The sequence below is a fragment of the Schistocerca gregaria genome, chromosome 4, assembly GCF_023897955.1.
Source record: "Schistocerca gregaria isolate iqSchGreg1 chromosome 4, iqSchGreg1.2, whole genome shotgun sequence".
NCBI lineage: Eukaryota > Metazoa > Arthropoda > Insecta > Orthoptera > Acrididae > Schistocerca > Schistocerca gregaria.
The window spans coordinates 675,964,818-675,976,864 of NC_064923.1; the positions used below are offsets into that span (position 1 = coordinate 675,964,818).

Below are 12,047 nucleotides of genomic sequence, written 5' to 3' on the forward strand. Positions count from 1 at the left end.
GTTCAATCCCATCTCCGGCCATTCCTAATTTAGGTTTTCCGTGATTTCCCTAAATCATTTCAGGCAAATGCTGGGATGGTTCCTTTGAAAGGGCACGACCGATTTCCTTCCCCATCTTTCCCTAACCCGAGCTTGCGCTCCGTCTCTAATGAACTCGTTGTCGACGGGACGTTAAACAAAACTAACCTAACCTAAACCTATTATTGCATTACAAGTTGGCAAGCCTAATGTGAAATGAAACATTTTTTAAATGTTGGTGGCAAAAGCATGTGTAAAGAGGAAAGAGAAATTAGGAAAAAGGTTAGAAATAGAGGACATAAAAAAGTGCAAAAGGGGAAAAGTGAAGAACAAACAAGAATGAATAAAAAAGGAGAAAAACAAAAAGACAAAAAGGAAAGAGGATAGAGAATGAAAAAGAAATCGGAAAAAGAGGAGCATGGGGTGGGGAAAGTAGAAGGTAAACAAAAACAGAACAGAAATGTGCAAGTGATACTATTTATGTCAAATCGGGATTCAGTCAATGGAGGGTAAAATCTTCCCTGAATGAGATTTTCACTCTGCAGCGGAGTGTGCGCTGATATGAAACTTCCTGGTAGATTAAAACTGTGTGCCCGACCGAGACTCGAACTCGGGACCTTCGCCTTTCACGGGCAAGTGCTCTACCAACTGAGCTACCGAAGCACAACTGACGCCCGGTACTCACAGCTTTACTTCTGCCAGTATCTGTCTCCTACCTACCAAACTTTACATAAGCTCTCCTGCGAATCTTGCAGAACTGGCACTCCTGAAAGAAAGGATATTGCGGAGACATGGCTTAGCCACAGCCTGGGGGATGTTTCCAGAATGAGATTTTCACTCTGCAGTGGAGTGTGCGCTGATATGAAACTTCCTGGCAGATTAAAACTGTGTGCCCGACCGAGACTCGAACTCGGGACCTTTACCTTTCGCGGGCAAGTGCTCTACCAACTGAGCTACATGGCTAAGCCATGTCTCCGCAATATCCTTTCTTTCAGGAGTGCCAGTTCTGCAAGGTTTGCAGGAGAGCTTCTGTAAAGTTTGGAAGGTAGGAGACGGATACTGGCAGAAGTAAAGCTGTGAGTACCGGACGTGAGTCGTGCTTCGGTAGCTCAATTGGTAGAGCACTTGCCTGCGAAAGGCAAAGGTCCCGAGTTCGAGTCTCGGTCGGGCACACAGTTTTAATCTGCCAGGAAGTTTCATATCAGCGCACACTCCGCTGCAGAGCAAAAATCTCATTCTGGAAACATCCCCCAGGCTGTGGCCATGTCTCCGCAATATCCTTTCTTTCAGGAGTGCCAGTTCTGCAAGGTTGCAGGAGAGCTTCTGTAAAGTCTGGAAGGTAGGAGATGGATACTGGCAGAATTAAAGCTGTGAGTACCGGGCGTGAGTCGTGCTTCGGTAGCTCAGTTGGTAGAGCACTTGCCCGCGAAAGGCAAAGGTCCCGAGTTCGAGTCTTGGTCGGGCACACAGTTTTAATCTGCCAGGAAGTTTCAAAATCTTCCCTACTTTTTCCAAAGTTCTGGTAGTGGGAAAAAGAGTGTGAACGTCATATTTAGTGTAACAAATATCCAACTTCCTACAATCATGTTTGAAGAAATGATATGCTACAAACTCTTGTTGTACTATTCTGATATGAACATATTTAAACCAATCTGTCAACTGTGCTAAACCCACAGTTACCACTACCTTTCACTCTGTATGTTGTGCCAGCTGCACATGTAGTTGACTACACCGTCACACCACAGATGCACTTCAATGCACTGAGCTAAGGTTTGCTAGCTGCTCATGTGGGGATTGACACCAGAACCTCCACTGTAGGCCTCCAGTGTGTCTACAACCCCAGCTGCACACACCATCTCACATCTAGCACAATCAACATCAGTGATGTCTACACTTGTCTATATGCAGGCTAACATGAGCCTCTATGCCTTGCTGTCAGATGTTACATATCATGCAGCTCTCAAGATTTGGATATTGTTACACTACTGACATTGTATTGCCTAGGTGCAGTTTCATGTTATTCTACATTATGTCATCAGGTGGTGCAGCCTACCCATAAACAAGTCGTAAAAAAACAATGTTCATTTGTGTTGTGTGAGAGCTGGTTTCTCAGGATGGGGCAGGATAAGGTTACGATTGAGGATGGGGCCGTAATCAGTTACTCTTGGTTGCACAACAAATACATAAACTTTATTTAAAGAAATTAAAATTTAAAAAAAAATTGCACTATTTTAGGGCAAAAGGCCACCAACAATAACCTCAAACAACAAATGACTGAAGGCCTGAATTAGAAGTCAGAAGAACAATTCCAAATAGCACATATTAAGGTAAATACTTCGCTTTAAATCAAACTGTAACACAGCTGAAGGCCTTATTATAAAAGAAGTGAAATTATTGCTTGACTGAAGGCCACAAACAATTTCGAGTAACAAAAGGCTGAATGCCGGAATTAGAAGTCAGGAAAACAATTCCAAATATCACTTTTAAAATAAATACCTTGCTTTTAAAACAAGTTTGCTTATAAAAACTTAGTGTAACACGGCTTAAGGCCTTACCACGAAAGAAGTGAAAAAATTGCTTGACTGAAGGCCACACCAACAATAATTAGAAAATTACAAATATCCTTAAAACAAACATCACAATCAAAGGAATCAGGACAAGCAGTTCTCAGCAAGTGATCCAAGGGTTGGCGTGGGAAGGCAACTCAAACATAAGGTAAGGTGAGACGGGCAGCCAAGAGTTGTACTCATGTAACAGGATGGCAACTCAAATTAGGGCAAGAGTGAAGAAGCAGACAGCACTATGTCTCCAGAAACACCAAAGGCCATAGGAAACACTAGAACCAAGCTAGACCTCCCAAAAAATTATGCAAAGTACAATACAAGAGGCTGTTGAATTACACGCCGTGTCAGACAGCATCAACATGATGAGGAAAGGTACACTGCTGTAAAAGTACACTAACCTCCAGGGCAGGTAACTGGGCTGTTAGTGGCCAAAAGGCAGAAAATACCGCTGGTTGCACTTCACTTATAAGAATAATACTAAATTCAGTGATGAATATTAAATAGAGAAATACAGCTGCAAAATTTCACCACCTTGAAACACTTCACTTGTCGCCAGGCTCAGCGGCCCTGGGAGCGACAACACACTGACCAAGGTCGAGATCTCAGAATAGTCGAGGTTGGATTAGCAGTTAACTCTTCACTCAGCTTAAACTTCCAGGGCTCGTTGTGCAACAAAGTCATCACTCTCGCAGCTACCCCTCCTCGATCTGGCAGTGGTAGCATGCCGCCTGCGATGCCAGCTTACCCTCACGCTGCATGTACCTGCGGTCTGCTGCACCCCCAACCAACCTGATGTCCGTTTGCAACTCCTCCACAAATCCAGTACGCAGACAGCATTAAAATAATTGCTCATTCAAAACCACAAGTTACACAGAGATCTGAGAAAACAGTTCCACCAACAACTCACAATACTAAAACTAGCCACTGTGGAACAACACGGACAAATTATAAGTCTGCACAAACACAGAGAAGCCAGAAGCGGTCAGAAGACCAAATGCACATCATCTGCTGTGACGACCAACCAAACGACCAACCATTGGTCATCCCACTCAAGTCATGCACGAGAAAGATCCAAGTGTAAATTGTCGACTGACATCTTATTGCCATGAGGTCACTTTGATGGACGGACGCACACACAAGCGAAAGTTGCACTACTCGAATATCATGGTCCATTCAACTAAAACTCGTTCCATCCCGACTCACTTTCTCGACACACAACGACCCGGAAATACTAAAGGCTGCTCCAAAGATGGTACTACAGTATGTGCTATCGATAAGTGCTGTTGCTGCCACTCACAGACAGACAAGGTGAGCAAATGTAGTGGCGCCAGTGAACACACCACGAAAACGAGATGCCACTATCGATATTACAAGATGCCAAGCTATGAAAGGCATCAATGCGAGCCACACACGGCTCATTGTTTTCCATGACACCAGCAATCTTCAAACACAACAAATCTCAATCTGTTGATATTGCTGCGCAGCTTTAGTGTGTTTGAAGAATGGCATCATGATATAATTAATATTTATTTGTAGACCTATCTGGAAATAAATAAATATTCATTACAGACGGTTTTCTTGGTTTCACAGTTTGGACTTTAAATAACAATAAATTATAATTCCTCTCATTTGAAGTTTTGTTTTGAAGCAAATAAAGTATTGTGAATACTGTTTGTGATGTGCCACAGCAGAAGAAATCTGAATCCAACTGTGGCGCCGATAGTTCGCATCAACTACGAAACTTAATATCTGTGAACTCTGTGCTCTGTCGGGCCTCCATCTAAACTTTACTTTAGTCAGTTGTTTGTTATACTTCATTCTGTATGGGTGCAGTGTCAAGTGTAACTATATACGAGCTACGACATATACGGGAATTAAGTTTTCTATATCCCGATTACTGATCCCGTTCCCATAGTGGTGACCCCACAGTTCATTCGTGTTTTGCGTCTTCATTGCCGGTGTTTATGCAACAGGTTATATGCATTACTCAATGACCATGCCAAACAATGCCTTGTCCGAAAATGTGGAAGCACAACTCCGCTCACCGAGCTTCGTTGTTTCTTCCCCAATGATGTATTCATCATTTACGCACAGTGATCTGTGTTCTCAACCAACGCTGTGTGTTAATCTCATTAGTTTTCAACGGTCGACAACTACGCTGTTAGAGTGATTAATGGACTCAGGCTTCGCGTGACTGGATTATGCCCATCCGACAGTGAAATGTGAACAGAACACTATTTCAAATTGTCTCTCTTCAAATCGAGTGTTTCAGGAACAAAGCGATCTCCATTTGAATACGTGTTTAGCCATCCACCGGCATGCTATATCAGTTACTGTCAGGCCCTGTGCAATGCCGCCATTCCTACAAACCACGCCAGATCCATTCTGCGCATGTAGTAGTCCAGTTGTGTCCAATTTACATGCACAATTCAAGTGTTTCGCGTAACATGGACCTCTTACTTCGCCTCAGTGGTCCACCACATGCACTACAGGCATGTTATGCATCAGATAGTTTCCATGTGGGTGGCGTTCTTAACCCCCCCTCCCCCGTGTGCCACCCATCCACCCATTTCCAGGGTACGGGCCATGCCTGCCGTGCCTTGTTTTTGTGACACACAATCAACCTTGCCAGCTACTACTACTATGGATTCGCTCGCCTGGTTTAAATCTGGGCCTACCAAGCTGGCCTCTGACTTCACCTCAGTTCAGCCACTACCCCAGGAGACACTGAAGATGCCGTTGTCACCCCCTCCTGGTTGGCTGCCGAAGCTACTGCCCTTATACGAGGACAACTTGGCATCGTGGTTTTCGCTCATTGAGCATCTGTTCGAGTTACATCATGTGTCTGATGACAACTCAAAGCTTTTCTGCCTCATCACACACCTCCACAACCACTTGGATTTGATTTGTGACCCGCTCCTTCCGCCACCGCCTGCACCAAAATACAAGTTTGCAAAGAAGACTGTAATGGATGATTTGCCTGCTCGCCACAAGAGTTAATAATCAAGACTCTGTATGAGGAGCACCTTGGGGAATGCACCCTCTCACAACTCTGGCACCACCTTCAATTGCATGTGAACGAACATACCATCCCTGATGCCATGCTAAGGGCTGTGTGGTCTGCCAAACTACCTACTGATCTACAGACCCATGTTACCACACTCGTTCGAGTCCATTGCCTCCAACCTACGCATCACTGACCAGTTGTATTCGCTCAGCGGCAACATCAGCTAGTTCGTTCCACAACATGCACAGCCACCCCGTATACCGACCTTCGGCTGGAAGAGGTAGGGCTCTCTCTGCCGTCACCTCATCTGCTTCTCCTGGCAGCGTCGGCTCACTCACCTTACACCTTACACCTTACATACCGGTCTATTTACCAGAACAAATCAACGAGGCAAACCGCCCCTGCTGTCGCAGTCTCCACCTCCTTCTCACCAAGCTCACCCTTTCTGCTGGTACCACAAAGTGTTCAACGATGGCGCCAAGAAGTGCAGATTGCCATTCCAACACCCAGACGCTGACCGCAGGAACTACGAGACGCCAAGTTCTGCGGGGAACCTAACAGGCGTCCTCTTACATTACACTCCATTCACTCATCTGCCCGGCCTATTGGTCGTCTCTATGTGATTGACGTTGCATCAGGTCTAGCTTTTCCGGTCGACACTGGTGCTGATGTGTCGATCATACCTACTTCGATGGCTCCACCCGCTTCTTGCGAGCTGTCAGTGCAAAGACGTTACCTACCTCAGGCTCAGTAAAGGTTAGGTTGACCCCATCTCCTTCTCTACATTTTCCGTGGACATTCTACATTGCCAACATGAACCAATCCTTGTTATGGATTTTTTGTCTCATTATGAACTATCTCGGAATGTCGTACGGGGTTCAGTCCTCCACCATCCTATGAACACTCACATACGATATCATACACGAGTGCTCTGCCCTCGCGGGCAACATTGTGACCCACATTACCGACCTACTGTCACAATACAACTCAGCTATGCAACTCCGCCAGGACAATGAGAAACTGAAGCAATGCATCGCATCCACTTACAGCGAGCTCGTTGCGGCTCGAACCTCATTCTGCAACTGCAGTCCATGGTGCTGCCACCTAAAAATGATTGCTCGGCCGAGCCTAGTTCAAACTCTCACCAGGTTAGTCCACAAACTTTACTTGCATGTGACATTCCCCCCACCCTCACCTCATCCAGTGCTGTGTGTTTCAAACAGTGATGCTAATGACAGTCGCGTGCACATTGCGACCATGCCAACCTCTTGGATCGCTACCGCGCATCACCGGCCACATGACCCAGCAGCCACTGTGGCCCCACGTGTGACACCAGCGCTGCTCTAGCCCTTGCCGGTTGTCCAGTGCAAGGTTAACAGTGGACAGCCGTTGCCCATTTGCCTTCGCTCGGCACTGCACATGCACGCACCCCCTTCACACAAGCGCATGCCGTGCTCTCATAACAGAAATGTGACTTTTGTGCTACCTTTCCTTACTATCACTAATGGCTGTGCTTTATCGCACCCTACTTGTCCAAAGACTTGTCACCAGGACGTTAACCAATCTTATATGCAGTTCTCAGTTTCTTTCATCACCGATGGAATGGCACACAAGGTAGTTACCATTGGCTGCCCTCCTATTAGGCATAAGTTCCGACGTCTCATCCCCATCAAGTTGCATGCGGCCCTGCAGCAGATTAATGAACTTTTGACGGCAGGTGTTCTGCAACCTACAGACAGCAACTGGACTTCGCCAATCCACCTTATCCCCAAACATGATGGATCTTTTGGAATGTGCGGCGATTACAGACACTTAAACGCTCGTACCGTCATGGACAATTACCCAGTGCTGAACATGAGTGACTTCACTCATATGTTATTGGGCGCCATAATTTTCAGTGTTATTGACTGTAAAAGCTCCTACGACCAGATTCCTGTGGCGCTGGAAGACATTCCTAAGATGTCTGTTATCATGCCGCTCGTTTTATTCCAATATCACTTCATGCCGTTCAGCCTAAAGAATGCAGCACAACATGGCAACGTTTCATTGACTCTATCTTGTGACAGTTTAAGTTTTGCTTTGATTATCTGGACGACATTCATGTTTTCAGCAGCTCAGTCTACAGTCCTCCAGACCTTGTAATCCAACAGAGTTGAGGTACACAGAGACAAGTTTCAGGTGCGCCAGGCGTCAGTCTCCTTCCTAGGTTACACCATCTCTGCTGACGGAATACTGCTTCCCAAATCTCGTGTGCAGGCTATCAAGTCTCTGCCACCCCTGGCTACTTACAAAGAGCTATGCCGTTTCTTCGGCACCATCAATTACTATCATCACCATCTGCCTTCCGTCACCGCTGTTCAGGCACCTCTGACGGACACGGTATCAGGCAAACAAATTTCCAGTATCAAACCAGTCTCTTGGACTGCTCCAATGCTAGAGGCCTTCAAGGCTCTGAAGACTTCTTTAGCTCACACTGTGACTCTCGCCCACCCCGACCCCTCGGTTGAGTTATTCATCACTACGGACACCAGCGACATCGCAGTGGGGGCAGTGTTGCAACAACGCAAGGGCGACAAGGTTTCTCCCTTTCATTTCTTCTCCAAGAAAATATCTACTGCTCAGAGAAAATATTCTGCATTCGATAGAGAGTTCCTTGCTGTTTATGAGGCAGTCAAACATTTCCTCCCCGATGTCAAGGGATGTTAATTTTTGTCCTCACCGTCCACAAACCACTGCCAGAAGTGTTCTGCAACCCACCTTAGGACCCATCCTCTCGGCGTTACCGCCACTGTAACCTGGTTTCTCAATTCACAACGGACATCTGTTACATCAAGGGTGCTGATAACGTTGCTGCGGATTTCTTCTCTCGGATCAGTGCTGTTTTCCGCATCGTTGATCTTTCTGATCCGGTTTCCCTCCAATCTTCTGCTGAAGATTCTCAGGCTGTACTACGAGACCCACAAACATCACTTCTTTTCACAAAGGCTAAATTTCCTGGTGTTTCTGATGAGGTGTGGTGTTATTCTTCGACCTGCACCCTATGCCCTTTGCTCCCACCCGGGCTGTGCCGACAGGTTTTCGACGCCCTGCATAACCTAGCCCACCCGAGCGTTTGAGCCACCACACATCTTGCGTCAGAATGTTTTGTTTGGAAGAATATCAAACAGGACTGTCAAACCTGGGCAAGCAGCTGCATCGCTTGCCATTGCAACAAGATCAGCTGCCACATCTCCCCGCCTCTGGGCAAGTTCGACATTCCCGCAGGACGATTCCGTCATGTACATATTGATCTGATTGGGCCTCTTCGTCCTTCAGAGGGCCATAGATATATCTTATCAACTATCAACTGTTTGTCTCGCTGGGTCAATGCTATCCATCTCCCTAACATTACCGTCAAGATGGTAGCCAAGGCTTTCATTGGCTCATGGATCACTAGTTTCGGGTGCCTGATCACTATCCCCACCGATCCGGGTCAACAGTTCAAATCCTCCCTTTTCATCATCCTCTGTAATATCTGTGGTATTAAAAAAATACACACTATCACCTATCACCCACAAAGCAATGGGTTGGTGGAGAGATGGCACCACACCCTCAAGACGGCCCTTCGATGCCATGATTGTCTCTGTCTGGAAGCTCTCCCGTGGAAGCTACTTGGTCTGCACTCGACATGTAAACCTGACCTATAGGGGACTATATCCGAATTTGTTTTCGGTGATAATATGGTCCTAAAGGGGAACTTATGCTTCCCCAGGTTAGCGAGGATTTTCCCCCCTCACCAGATTTCATTAGCCGGATGCGCACGCATTTTCAACAAACGCATTTGCACCCACCCATCAGTCACTCACCGCCCGAGGCTTATATTCCCATCACACTTTCTGACTGCTCCTATGTCATGCTACGTGATGATGCGGTTAGGCAGACTCTTCATCCTCCTTGTCTTGGCCCCTACAAAGTCCTGTGGCGAGGGGACATGGCTTTTGATATCATGATTAAAGACCGCACACAGTTTCTCTGCATTACCTGAAACTGGCTTTTGTTAATCCTCATGGTGTCACACCACCGCAGTCAGACTCTGCAAATGACCCATCCTTGATCGAGAACCAAGATGTGCTCCCATCAACCTCACTGTACACCTCTTCCGCCGAAGACTGTTTGCCACCGTTCGCTGGTTCCCGACCTCGCCCCCTGTTTCACCCTACACAGGTTTCATGCCCTCACCTACAATGTCAGACACACACACACACCTACTATCAGTTTGTCCTGCAGCGTTCCGCCACACTGAGTGAACGACATTTCTATAGTGACGTTCAATGACAAAGTGCTCATTCTTTTGACAGATACCAAGGTCACGCCATCAGACGGTCCCTTACACATCAACACTGCACACAACCTCACACTCCTGAGCGAGTGTGACCAAGAATCTCTACATGCTTTTATTTATACAGACAGCTCAATCCACTTAAGGACCTCACACACCTCCACTACGCCATCGACTGCCCTGCCCGTTTACTCCCAGGCTGGACGCCGTCTCATCTGGCCACGGTGGCTGACTGACTACAAAGTGGACCTGACTCTCACTGCTCCGCCTGCACAACCCACCTCATTTGAGATGGAAGTATCTGTGATGCGCCTGCCTACACACATGAGTGTCAAGTGTAAATATATACGAGCTATGACATATATGGGAATTATGTTTTCTATATCCCGATTACTGATCCTGTTCCCATACAACTAATCCAAACATGTGTTTTATGAGTGGTATTAGGGAAGTATGAAAATCCCTTTGCCAGAAAGCAAATGATATTACAATGCTCTGGCATTCCAAACAAATCTATGATGTGCAAGTTTCTTCATCTTGGTATGACTGCTGAGCCCTATTTCCATTTTAATCAGCTTACTGTTATAAAGACTTGTCCTCTGTTTACAATTTTTTACCTCTTAAAACTTCTGCCCGTTATTGAATTAACTTCTTTGATGCCTCAGAATGTGTTGTATCAACCTATCCCTTCTTTTAGTCAAGTTGTTCCATAAATCTCTTTTCACTCCCAATTCATTTCAGTGCCTATTCGTTAGTTATTTGATCTAAATATATCTTTTCCAGAACTCTTCGTTAACTCAGCATTTCTAAAGCTTCAGTTCTCCTCTTGTCCGCATTGCTTATGGTCCAGATTTACTTACTTGATGTTGTGATAACATAGCAGTGCATGTGAAATTTTTTATCAGTGATAGAAATGATGAATTCAGAATCTGAGGTGTGTGTGAAAAGTAATGGGTGTTTGATTATTATACAGGGTGATTCAAAAAGAATACCACAACTTTAAAAATGTGTATTTAATGAAAGAAACATAATATAACCTTCTGTTATACATCATTACAAAGAGTATTTAAAAAGCTTTTTTCACTCAAAAACAAGTTCAGAGATGTTCAATATGGCCCCCTCCAGACACTCGAGCAATATCAACCCGATACTCCAACTCGTTCCACACTCTCTGTAGCATATCAGGCATAACAGTTTGGATAGCTGCTGTTATTTCTTGTTTCAAATCATCAATGGTGGCTGGGAGAGGTGGCCGAAACACCATATCCTTAACATACCCCCATAAGAAAAAATCGCAGAGGTAAGATCAGGGCTTCTTGGAGGCCAGTGATAAAGTGCTCTGTCACGGGCTGCCTGGCGGCTGATCCATAGCCTCGGGTAGTTGACATTCAGGTAGTTACGGACAGATAAGTGCCAATGTGGTGGCGCTCCATCCTGCTGAAATATGAATTGTTGTGCTTCTTGTTCGAGCTGAGGGAACAGCCAATTCTCTAACATCTCCAGATACTGGATGCGTGCTACATTTTCATCACTCGTTCTCGGCTGTCCAGAACTTTTCCCTTTGCACAAACACCCATTCTCTGTAAACTGTTTATACCAACATTTAATACACCACCTATCAGGAGGTTTAACACCATACTTCATTCGAAATGCACGCTGCACAACTGTCGCCGATTCACTTCTGCCGTACTCAATAACACAAAAAGCTTTCTGTTGAGTGGTCGCCATCTTAGCATCAACTGACACTGACGCCTAGTCAACAGCACCTCAAGCGAACAAATGTACAACTAAATGAAACTTTATAGCTCCCTTAATTCGCTGACAGATAGTGCTTAGCTCTGCCTTTTGTCGTTGCAGAGTTTTAAATTCCTAAAGTTATGGTATTCTTTTTGAATCACCCTGTATTTAAATGTTGGCAGTCAGAACAAAGTTGTACAAATGCGACACAAGCTGTTGATTGCTTACAAAGTGACAGAAGTCAGTGTTTTGATCCAGCAGTTGTGGGTGAAAGCAAACAACAATGGCTTTGAAAATTGATGCTCCAACCAGTTGTAAAGTGTATGCTGAAATTTGATTTGCTGCAGAAATATCTATGGCTGCTCAGATTTATGAGTTGTGTATAGTTTGTGAGTCTACAGTA

The 12,047-nt window shown here is 45.5% G+C and overlaps 1 protein-coding gene across 1 annotated transcript in view; it reads left to right on the forward strand.

The window, feature by feature from the left end:
- LOC126266622 (centrosomal protein of 78 kDa-like) overlaps window positions 1-12,047 on the forward strand; it is a 234,705-nt gene that overhangs the window by 84,959 nt on the left and 137,699 nt on the right. The gene's annotated exons all lie outside the window — the stretch shown is intronic.